Source organism: Amphibalanus amphitrite, unplaced genomic scaffold (assembly GCF_019059575.1).
Source record: "Amphibalanus amphitrite isolate SeventyFive unplaced genomic scaffold, NRLGWU_Aamphi_draft 000554F_arrow, whole genome shotgun sequence".
NCBI classification, from domain to species: domain Eukaryota; kingdom Metazoa; phylum Arthropoda; class Thecostraca; order Balanomorpha; family Balanidae; genus Amphibalanus; species Amphibalanus amphitrite.
In genome coordinates this window covers 371612-383965 of record NW_024882048.1, presented here as the reverse complement: position 1 = coordinate 383965, position 12354 = coordinate 371612, and the positions used below count along the sequence as shown (strand labels likewise).

Sequence of the window (12354 nt, the reverse complement as noted above, 5' to 3'; positions counted from 1 at the left end):
GATGTCGAAATCCAATCAGGAGGGAACCGTGTGCCCCGGTCAGATGGCCCGGGACAGACCCGCCTTTACCACTGTGAATGTGCGCTGACGATGGATTGGAGCCCGCCCGGCAGCCCCCGCGGCCGCCACCAGACCGAACTTCCAGCCCGGCCTCTGTCGTAGCGGCGCTAACTTTGGTCCGTTCGAGGCAGCGGGCTTTGGCCAGCCGCCGCAACTTGGTGCGGTTTGATCCCAACTCCCGGTGATGTCGGAATTACCGTCCGGCTGAGACCCCACCAGAATTGCTGAGGTAGGCTCCAGGTGCGCAATATATCGGGACGGCGCGGCGCAGCGGTGGGTCTGGCCAGTGAAGAATAATTCGGCACCGGGTCCATGTTATAATACCCGTCCGGCCAGTCTAGACACCACGTCAGGATGCATGGCTGCTTACAGGGCATATTTTAACATACTGACTGCGTCCCATTTTGGGACGCAGCCCCCTGCCTTTGGGACGTAGCCCTCGCGAAATTTGGACCACTGCGTCCCACACTGAAATGTCACGGTTTCAGCGGAAAAGTGCAAGCAAAAATATTTAGCATGCCTCGGTCTTTTACTATGCAACAGATGTTGCCTTTCCAGGCACGTACCCAGGATTTCGCCCAGGAGGGGGCCACCTGCTTTCGAAGGGGCCCCCCACAGTGTATAGGGCCCCCAGGTTCCCCGGGAGCCCCCGGGAGTCATGAAGAACCTTTCGATGGTGGGGGGGGGCATAGTGGGTCCGGTCTCTCCTGCAGACGTAGGCGAGAAAACGCCACGTGTGTGGGAAAACGCAATTCAGTTCTTTACAACCTAATGTAGCATTTGGTTGTGATTTCTCGCGTTCAACTTCATCAAAGTCAATTAAAACGGTCTCTCTAACGGTCTAAGCCTTGAGAAAATGTGGAAAATTGGAAAGTAAAAATATTTTTGCTTGAGGAGTGTGCATGAAACGCATAGCATTTTATGAGCGAGCGCCTCAATTACTGAACATCCTCCAATTCCGGATATGTAGGTATATAATATAATAGTGGGGAATAAATGTCTCGTTATCGGAATTCCACTATCTGGCAACTAGCCCTATGTAAACGCGGCTATTATATGTTTCACTAGAAATCGAGCGCAATTGTACTTTAAGCCAGAAAATAAATGTTTGTGTATTTCTGGGACACTCTGTATTAATTGGAGGAATAGGACTTAGGAGGAAATGCGATTGCAAATCGACCCACATCCCTGTGTTAGCCAATGACGCCTTTGTGGCCAAGGTTGGGGGCCGGGGGGTATTCAGTTTAGCCTTTTTGTTTTTCTGTGATATCTCCGGCACCGTGAAAGATATTGGCTCCTTCAGATGAGTGCCTACTCCAGTCACTACTTATATCCAGTAGCCAGTAGCCACTCAGATGATTTGGGATCAAGCAGGTGATAAGCGTACTTTCAGACCACCAGGGGCCCCCAGTTGACCAGGGGTTCCCAGGCGACCAGGTCCTCCAGATGACTAGGGGCCCCACTGCCCCAGGCGACCAGGGCCCTCCAGGCGACCAAGGGCCAATGCGATCAGGTCCCCAAAGCGATCAGGGGCCCCAGGCGACCAGGGGGCCCCCAGGCGACCAGGGGCCCTCTAGGTGACCAGCGGCCCTCAGGCGATCAGGGACCCCCAGGCGACCAGGGGATCCCAGGCTACCAGGGGCCCAAGGCGACCAGGGTCCCCCAGGCGACTAGGGGCGACCGGGGGCCCCAGGCAACCAGGGGCCCCCATGCGACCAGGCCCCCCGGCTACCAGGGGCCCCCTGGGCGACTAGGTACCCCCAGGCGATCAGGGGCCTCAATATCATGCAACCAGAGGCCCCCCATGCGACTAGGGCCCCCTAGGCCACTAGGGGCCACAGACTATCAGGGGCCCATACGACCAGGCCCCGGGCTATCAGGGCCCCCTAGGCAACTAGGGGCCCCCAGTCGATCAGGGGCCTCATGCGACCAGAGGCCCCCCATGCGACCAGGGCCCCCTAGGCGACTAGGGGCCACAGGCTATCACGGGCCCCCATGAGACCAGGCCCCCGGCTACCAGAGGCCCCCTAGGCGACCAGGGGCCCAGGAAACTGGGGGCCCTTGGATGACTGCAGGGGCCCCTTGGGTACCCAGGGCACATAAATGAAACTTTTTAATATCAATTTTTCTTCCGAGTAAAAGACGTTTTATCCAGTGTTTAAAAAAATATCCTGGGGCCTGAGGGGCCCCCTGAGCGCCTTCGGCGCTCAGGGGGGGGCCTTGGCCCCCGTGGCCCCCCCATTGGGTACGTCACTGTGCCTTTCTGATTGCTTTGTGCCCTGATTTACTATGCACCTAAGTACATACATGCGCTCTCCAGTCCTTGTGCCCTGCCCTATCCTAGGGTCGTACACCTTGTTATGTCCTGCCCTACTATACCCCTAGGATATGTGACCTGCCCAGTGCCCTGTCCTAAGGTCTTGTACCTTGCCCTGCCCTTCCTTCAGGCCCTGCGCCCTGCTCTGCATTCAGGCCCTGTGACCCTCTCTGCCCTGCCCAGTTCCCTCAAACCCGATACCTTGTTGTCTTCCCGTCTTAAGGACCCGTTCGGTGCTGCTGCCGGTTCGGTGCTGGGCCCGGATTTCGGGAAAATTGTGCATGTCTAGTCCTGTTCCTTGCCCTGCCCTCAGATCCAATAATACTTATATTGATTTAAAAAATCAAATATAAGACTTTAGCTAAAGCTGGAGAAGATTATCCCTGGACCTGGGCGGAACCCAGGGAGGCGAGGCGAGTTATCACAAGCAGCATAAGTGTCACCTTTAATCCCCTACGCTCCCCCTCCCGTGTGGCACCATCCGCCGCCCACCACCCATTCATGATTCACATTCGCGTAGTCGCCGTGCTGGACCTGTCGGAGCCGAGGCGGACATGCGAGCCTGGATAGGCTGACCCGGGCGGAAAATCGGCGCCCGCCCTTCCGGTGATTCCCGGCCATTGAAACCAAGGCCGTATAAGAGAGGTGGAATCATCCTGCGATTTCCAATGGACCGGTCGCTAAGCATTAGCGTGACGTCACTGGTGGAGACCGGGCGGCGCCCGGCTCCAAGCTGTACGTCGGGTACATTTGGCACCGTATAGTTGTTATTACTGAACGACGAACGTAACGACAACTAATGACTCTTAATAACTTTTTTACTCACCTAAAGCCGATTTCCTTGCCGGTACATTGCCGACCCGAGCCCCAGGTTGACAATCATGGGATATGGGTCGGATGGGCGACCTGTTGTTGTTGTCAGTTGTAGTCCCTCCGCTCAGTCGAGCGTAGCCGAGCGGCTCTGGAGGGACCTGGCAGCGGCCGCCAGGGCCGCCACCAAGTCGTCGTCCCACAGGTCCCTCAGATGTGGGTGTATAGTCCCCAGTACGCGCATGCGGGTTCCCATCAGGGCCGGGCAGCGCGCCAGGACATGTCTCGGTGTGTCCGCCTCTTCTTTGCAGATGGGGCATCGCGCCGCCGGGCACCTGTGGCTACTGCATTGTTCGCAGCGCCCGCCAGGGTTTCTTCCAATCCTGTGTAGGTATTGTGCCGACGCCGACCAGTGACCGGCTCGTAACTGGTGGACATCGGCCGCCCTCGTTCGGTTCAGGCCGGCCACCGGCGGAGGGGGGCGCGAACCCATGAGGTCCCGGTACCATCCCTCGGGCCACCTCGCCGTCGCTCGCGCCCGCGCCGATCTTGCCGCTGCTCGGTGGACCGTTTGAACGTCCAGTGGGGCTGACTCCTGCGGCAGCTGTGCCGCCTCCTTAGCCAGGATGTCCGCGCGTTCGTTTCCCTCCAGCCCGCAGTGGGAGGGAACCCACTGCAGATGGGCCCGGCGGCCCCGCTCCGCAACCGTAAGTAGGGCCTGCCATATTGTGGCACCAGCCGTGATTGCTGGGCCGCCGGTCCCGCGCGTAGGGCCGACAAAGCCGACTGGCTGTCAGTGCACAGCATCACCGGGTCGCCCGGGTCCTCCTCTGGGTGGTCCATCAGCCAGCTCAGCGCCGTGGCCAGAGCCACCATCTCGGCCCGGTAGCTGGAACACAGCCGGCCCGCCGGAGCTCGCAGTTCCTGCTCCTCTCCTCCCGGGCGAACCACCAGCGCGCCAGCACCTCCATTGTCCACTCCGCCCTCTGCCGAGCCATCCGTCCAAATCCAGGTCGCGCACTGTGTTAGGCCTCCCAGGCACCTCTCCGCCGCCTGTCTTCTGTCCGCTGCCGACGCGCCCAGCGGCAGTTCGCCGACATCTAGGGCCAGCGAGACACCAGCCGCGCCCATCCACGGCGGGGGGCGGCGGGAGATCATCTGCTCGATGGGGCCCGCAACACCGGCCGCCGTCCAGACTTCCCGGCCCAGAGAGCGCCATCCCCGCCATCCCATATCGCCTGAAGAGTACCGGGGGATCATGATGATGATGATGATGATCCCCCGGTACTCTTCAGGCGATGGGCGACCTCGCAACGGGAGGAGGAACGATTGCAATTGTTGTGTTCCGCACCGCCGATTGCATTCTCTATCTGCACCCGGGGGAGGGGAAGCAGGGGGCACGTGCCCCCATCGGATCAGGGGGCCTCTCGGGCCAGAGGGGCCTTGCGACGCCAATTGGCGGCTGAGGGTCCACGCTGGCATCTTTCGACTCAGAAGGGCCCCACAGGGCTCGGCAGAACACCTTATGTGCTCCGAAGAGCCACACTTCTCTCCATAAGAGCCCCACACCGGCTTTTTAACTTAGTTAGTGTCCCTTGTCGGCCTTTGAGGGGCCCTTGCCGGCTTCTCAGGGCCTATTGGTGACCTCTGAGAGCTACTTGCCGGCCTCTGAGGGCCCTTACCGGCCTATCAGGGACCAGCAGCTCTAAGGGTTCCACACACGCCTGCGATGACCCCCTAAACCAATGGTTGAAGGCCCCCACAACGGCGCCTGCGAGGGCCCTCACCGGCGGCTGTGAATGCCCCACACCGGTGCCTAGCTGAGGGCCCAACACTGCCACCTCTGAGTGCAACCGGCACCCCTGAATGAGGTCCCGAAACCAGTGCTTCTTAAGGCCATATATCGGCGGCTCTGGGGGCTCAACGCCGGAGCCGCATCCGACGGCCAGTCACCGGTGACTTTTGAGGGCCCCACTAGAGATGTCAATCGGATACCAACTTTTTGGTATACCGATACCAAACCGATACCAACTCGGTATTTGGTATTTCAATCCTAATGTATTTGGCATTTTGTTGGTATCATGAACCCTCGCTAATGTTTAAGAGGCTAAGAAATCGGTAAAAAGTTGGTATTTTCCTCATGTTCCCAAGTTGGTTTGGTTTCGGTATTTCTCCACGGTTTTGGTTGGTATTTGGTTTGGTATCGGTATTCGGGGTATTCCGATTTTCCGTAATTGACATCACTAGGCCCCACACCGACGACTCTGAGGGCCCCACTGGCGTCTGAGTGTACCTTGCTGGTCTCTAAGGACTCCACAGGGCTCCCGAAGGCACCGCAGACCTCTTAAGAGCCCCTTGTCGGTCTCTGAGAGCCCCTGTCGAGTGTCGACCTGTAAAGGGTTCGAGCCAGCAGCTCTAAGGTTCCCACACCCAACTGTGACAACCCGACAGCGACAGCGAGCTGTCGTACGAAAATCCCGCCGGTACGACAGCGAGCTGTCGTACCGGCGGGATTTTTCAGCCGGAGCTGGCTACAAAGAGATGACGCTGTTAAATTTTTGTGCCGTGGTCCTTAGTGGCCCTCTGTGGGAAGACAGCTCTGATTTTAGCGGAAACGGCCTAGTTATCTATTTTAAGTGCATCATCTGATATGCTCGAATTTGTCTCTTTATTCCTATGGCTGTCACCTACGCAACCACATTTCGCTTGCAATGTGGTATGTGCCCTTTCCGATCGAAGCATGTGCCCTATGCCACCTTTGGGACGCAGTAAAAAATCCTTAAAATATGCCCTGGCTGCTTAATTGCAAAGAAATGAGTGACAAGTCGTATGATAGTTAGCGACCAGAAATGAATTCCTAAGAGTATGACAGATCACCGATGCACCTGCAGATTGCAGTCTGCACACACTGTTTGAGGTAGGTACAGTCCACAGCAGAAGTAATGTGGGATTTCAGTCATGGGTATGTTCTGCTTCTAAGGCTTAGGAACGATTAGCCAGACTACAATGAAACTTTGAATGTAACTTACATGTATCGTCACCCTTGCAGCTGCAACTTTAGCTATTGACCTCTTCTTTTCGATCACTCCGCATTAAACAATCACCAGTCAAAGCCAACCGTTGAGATTGGTAAAACCCTACATTACTTTAGCGGTGGGCTGTACATCAATAGTGGTCGACAAACGCTTCGGGATAAGTGCAAACACAGATAACATATACGTCAGTATATGGGCATTGGGCAAGGGGCACTGAGCCGGCTTCAAAATACCGAAAGTTAGCTTATCCTACCGCAGTCTATCCAGCAAGTAAGTACCTACTGATTACGGAGCATTTATGTCACCAAGACAAGGGCAGATGTCCCTTGCTTTGGTCTATGATGTCAGTGCGTCACAGAAGTTCCTGTGCCGCAGGGTCTGGTCACTGGTGTGTCGTCGTGGCCCATGGGCATCTGTAGGGGATTCCTAACTCTGAACCGATAAGCTAATAGGGCTTCTCCCGCTGTGGCCGGACCGCCGGTGACCACATGCGACTCGAAACTTTCATGTCAAGAAATCTGCAACACCGCCGTGCTTATTGGAGTCCCTGCACTTTCAAAAGTAGGTACCTACTTGAGTTTTTGGTGGCGTTGCAATTGCGATTTCTATTGCCATACATGTCGATTAAAGGGACCCTCCCACCTTAACATTAGATTTGAGTTGAGATAGCCAAAATGGGGTCCCTGGCTCACAATTACCGGTTTCGGCACTCACAACATCAAGAAATGCCTTAAATCGGAAATATTGAATTTCAAAATTGCAGCATTTTGATTCAGAGGGGCTAATGCATAGGAATACCCCTCTGAATGTGTGACGTCAGCGCAGATATCTAACGATTTTTAAATGTTTGACTAAAACGTTTTGTAGCACGCGGTGGTTTATGCTGCTTTGCGCGCAACAAGTGCCGCACTTTCAGCTGTCAAACTATTGCTTCCGCTAGGAACAGCGGAGATCCCAAAAAGTAAACAAAAGTAAAAGTCTAATATCTTGAAAACCGGTGAATATTTTTCGGTGAAATTTGGTAGATATTCGTTTTCGGTCTTTCTGAACCGAGCGACATCACTTTCATGCCAATTCATTAACTTTTTTGAAGGTGGGAGGGTCCCTTTGAATAGCAGCGCACAGCGCAGCACGCCGCCACTCCTTACCCTCACAGCTAAGTGTTCCTCTCTTCAGTAAGCTTTTCCGTTTCCGGAGATTTGGAGAGAACGGGCCAGAGTGTCTGACTCAATGATCATTTTTGACATTATCCGGCCCCAGGGCTCGGGGTGCCGTTTGGCGATACCTTCCGCTGTTTTGATAACCAAACAAACGGACCATGCTTTCATAGGGCGCACACAACATCCTTAGGCTAATTTCATACAAGCACCTATCCGTGTAAAGCATGGGAAACGTCAACCGTTATTTGTGGATAATAACGCGGGCGCACATGCCTTTACGCTTGTTTTCAATGCAAGGAGGTAATCGCCAAAGGAGCGTTTGACTTGCGCGAAAACAGGACAGGCCTGGTTCTCTTTGGTGATAGCTCACATTAGGTTTACGCCGTTGCATGCCATATAGATTGCATGCAGCTTAGAATTCCGTCGGCAGCGTCTGTGGGATATGTTTGCCCGGTTTTCAGTTGCATGGATCTGCCACTGTTGTAAGTGTAAGGCGGACACGAACGTCTAAATCAGACAGATCAGCCGACCGCTCGCCAGGCGCGGATACAAGGGGGGGCCATGGGGGCCATGGCCCCCCCCCCTTGGCCGATTTTTTTTTTTTCAAAAATAAAATAAAAAGTTAAAAAGCTGAAAAGGGGGCCTCCTGAAAATAAAGTGGCTATTCATGTTGAGATGTTGCCTGAACAGCTAGATAAGCTCAATAGACGCAGTTTTTTTTTTTGGGGGGGGGGGGGGCCCAACAAGTGGGAAGATGGGGCCTCCAACAGGTGGGATTATGGGGGCCTCCTGGTTTCTAATGGCCCCTCCCTTGGAGATTTTCTGGATCCGCCCCTGCCGCTCGCAGCCCGCAGACGCTAAAATGTTCGACAAAGCTTGGGCAAAGTCGAGCTCTGCTCGATGCATTACGCGTTGCAGTGTAGCGAGAAGAGGCGCGAGATAAAAACAATGTACAATGTAGAATGTGTAAAATGTAGAAAATGTAGTATGTACAATGAAGAAAAAATTCTAATAATAAATAAAAAATGTAACTACCTATGTACCTACAATATCCGCTGACGCTGTAGCCTGTAACAAGAACAGAGACGAAGATTCATCTACCAGTATGACGTTATTGCAGTCGTAGCCGTCAACAGAGTGAGCAATGCAATGAAATGAGGCCTGCTCGTAAGTATTGAGCTCAATAATGATAACATGCATTTAAAACGATTTTGCCACAGTCTCCAGCGTATCTTTCCCCCTAAGAGTGAAAAAGAGTCTTTCTACCTACCATGTCTTTCTACAACATTCTATAACCTTTCTTCTATATTTTTTAATGAACAGATTTAAGTAATTTGTATATCTTATGTTTAAAATCCATGATATTTATATCTAGAAGAAATGCAATCAATCCGTTTTATATGATGGGGTCAGGGTATGATTGATATGTATCTCTGCCTGCGCCTGTTTATCGGATCCCCATACCAATACGTGGTTGTGCCATATGATCAGGATGCAATAATCAATATTCAATATCGTACACGATATCCGCGATATCTCTCAAATATTATAACAAGCATTAATAACCAACTTGGTTCGCTGGCTGACCCGAGAGCATAACCATCGCTTCATTCCCAGCACGTTCCGAAAGATTACCTTATGGGCAGCGCCATGATCGATCACCAAAGCGACCGAATCAGTTTTAAACCCGTAGCAATTTGTGGGACTACTCCAGTAGACGCAATCATCGCACACGGCATTGGCAGCCATCAACAGCCCAGCCTATTTAAAACGAAATCCACAGCGCTCTCGGGACGAATTATCCATGCGTTGGGGTCCGCCGGGTACTCACCTGACAGGCGCGGGGCTCGGCGTCTCGCCCGGTTCGTATCTCGCTCCGTCCGTCCGTCGAGTACCACAGAGCTAGTGTTCACCACACGTCGGCTGCAGCGCGCTACCGTCGGCGACCATCCACCGACCACCGACGCTCCGCCACTGACGACTCGGCGCCGGCCGCCACCAGCCCCCCGCCCCCCCTCACCGCGCCGCACACTGGTCGGAAACGCTCCAGCGAGAGGCCAGCGGCCTTTCCGCAAAAGTTTTTTGCTTGTTATTCCACAACTAGTGAAGCAAACTTCATAAAACTTTGCATACCTTCTCTGTCATATGTAAGCTATCATTTGCATGTCAAGCACTAAATATATGACGTGAATCTGTTAAGTTATGACGTCATAATTGAGCATAATACAGGATCTAGCACCACTTTAAGTCAACAAGGGAAATTGGGAGCTTCTATTCGGGGACCGGGAATGGTTTCATGCACTCCTTGCAAGGTCCAGTGCTTCACTTAAGCATTGTTGACTTTGCGTGACGACATTTATGACGTCACTAAGGTCATATAAGTTTTTCGTCAATAACTCCTGATCAGATGGAGCTAGAGAGTCGGGAAAGCCACCATTGGACTCAGGAAGACCTGCCGAATCGAATGATATGCGATATGACCTCCTTCAACCATTTTCGTGACCTGAGGGGCTCCGAACTGACCTTGACCCGAGGTTAACACCTTAAGCTGACTTCACCCGAACACCAAGTATAGCATTCAACGCGCCTGAGCTAGACAAACACGATGATGTCAAAATCGCGGCAGTGCGACTATTTTTTTGGCAAAGTAATTAACCTAAAACCGAGCCCGTGCCTTGTGGCACTTACCTGACCTAAGACCTTAACCCTCGCCGGCACAGGGGGGTTGATGCAACCCTCCTAAGGTTTTTCGCGAATAACTCGCGTAAAAAGCGGCCGATCGCGACGAAACTTTCAGTACCCTCGCATTGATCAATTTTACACCTACCCTGAAAATTTCATGACCCTGACCCCAATGACCTTTGACCTGTGACCTCTTTTCTGTGACCATGTTTGGCCGAAATCGCGGTTCGGCGCATGTCGGCTCACATTAGCCGCGCGTTTGCAAGCTTTTCGTGGTTTCAAACGTTCAAACATGTGATTTGATGTTGCTCCCATGCATTAGGGTGGGTGTCAAGGTCACCTGAAGGTCAGGTCAGGTCATTGACCTTTGGTGACCTCGGGTGACCTCGGTTCACTTTTTCGAGTTTAACATGTTTCTAGGCTAGTTTTTGGAGCTGAATTCGAATTTAGCAACCATTTGAACATTTACGAAGTAGTTTTGGTGCCTTCGTAACATGTTACGAAGCTGTCCGAGGCGGTTGAAACGTATTACGAATACCCGTCACAACCCCTACCGGTTGACCTGACCTGACCTGACCCGACCTGGTCTAAATGCTTAAAGACATCATCTCTGATCAAAACTAACACGATATTCGTGATCAGCACCCCGGAAAACCACATAGCAGCCACACTTTACGACTTTCTAACAGGTCCCGATTTTCCCGGTTTTCGGGTCATTGACCTGACCTGGAAGGTCACCCGATTACCTAGGACCTTAAAATTGGGTATCATCGGCTTCCTCTCGTGACGGGCAACACGCTCGTTTTTCCGCGAAGCTCTAGCTCGATCAGGGGCCAAACGCGAGGGGGGGGGGGGTCGTACCAACGGTCGTACCCCCTTGTGCCGTCGAAGGACTCAAAATGGCCTGTGCCGGCGAGGGTTGAAATCGGGTAGTACCTAATTGTTGCGTCTTATAACGGCACACGAGCTTGTTTTTTCCGCGAGGCTCTAGCTCAATTAGAGGCGAAACGGCGAGGGAGTTGTACCAACCCTCCCCGGTCAATATAGAAAACCAATCGGTCCGGCCAGGGTTAAATACCGGAATTGTGATCTAATGTAAAAAGACGGCCCAAGATAACCCGACGTCAGTGACAGGTGTCCTATATTTGCAGCGTCTTATATTCACGAAGGTTTCAATTTCCACTTTCTTCAGCCGAGTGATGGTTGTCAATAGCAAGGCTCTCTAAATGCAAGCCGTAATCGCCACGCAATACGTGGAAGGCTTTTGATGTCAATACATACATAAATGCATACATAAAACGCGCTTTTCACAAAATTCATAAACTCAAGCGCATCTGTTTATAATGACCAGTCAACTACGCATGGATGCGTGCAGGCCACACAGGTCAGCGTAAGCCGGGCGCGGCGGCCGTGCCGAAACTGGGGCGGGGCAGGCGGTAGTTGGGTAGGAAGAGCGGCTCCTGCAAATTTTGCGCAAATATGCGCAGTTAGCTTTTATGTTGCCCTGGTGTAAATTTAAATCCTGCTTCATCTCACAAAAAATCAGAGTGGAACTAGATGGGACTACCTGTTGTTTCCTTACCTAAACTTTGCAGTTATATTCCAGAATCACTGTAGGAGAGCCTTCATAAAAAAGCTACAGTACATCTTAGTTAGGGAAAAAGTATATCAAAAATTTTGCACTGACCAGTCGGCAACTTCATAACGAACATTTTGATGCATAATATGTGGAATTTCAATTTGGTGTCTATCAGCAATAAGACTCTGAATATCCGGCTCAAGAAACCTCTTCCTTCGCGTCAGTTTCCGAGTTCTGGGATACCCCATCTTCGGGGGCTGATTACAGTTATTTTTGGTCACCCGGATTAGTTTTTTGGCCTAAGTATAATAATTTGATCAATTTTAAATCGATCTATATAAAAAATAATCCGAAACTCCGGAATCGCCCGTGGCCTCTCGTGAGGGCGTTTCCGACCAGTGTGCGCCGGAGCGACGGCGGCGGCGGCGCGCGGTCACCTCCACAACTATGGATCAAAGAAGCTACGGCCACATGATTGGGACTACGCAGTACGCACCACTAAGCAACGACTACGTCGCGCACCGCGGGAGCCGCACGTTCCGTGTTGTCAGATGTCGAGGATGACATGGGTTGGAGTCAAGATTCCTTTACTTTTACAGGTCAGCCGTCTCGGCGGGGCCCTGCCTGACCATATGCTGCAGTATACCGCGCATCACAGCAGCGCAGCACACGGCCGGCCCCCGCGCTACACCCGCCCCGGACGCCGAGTCT

General features: G+C 52.8%; 1 protein-coding gene across 1 annotated transcript in view; it reads right to left on the bottom strand.

Annotated features, from left to right (window-relative positions):
* The window catches only part of LOC122393799 (high affinity cGMP-specific 3',5'-cyclic phosphodiesterase 9A-like), a 62471-nt gene extending 53107 nt beyond the window's left edge, over positions 1 to 9364 (bottom strand). The window contains exon 1 of the mRNA XM_043390178.1: positions 9214 to 9364. The gene's annotated coding sequence lies outside the window, so the exon portion shown is untranslated. The remainder of the gene's footprint in view (positions 1 to 9213) is intronic.
* Between the last annotated feature and the right edge of the window lie 2990 nt (positions 9365 to 12354).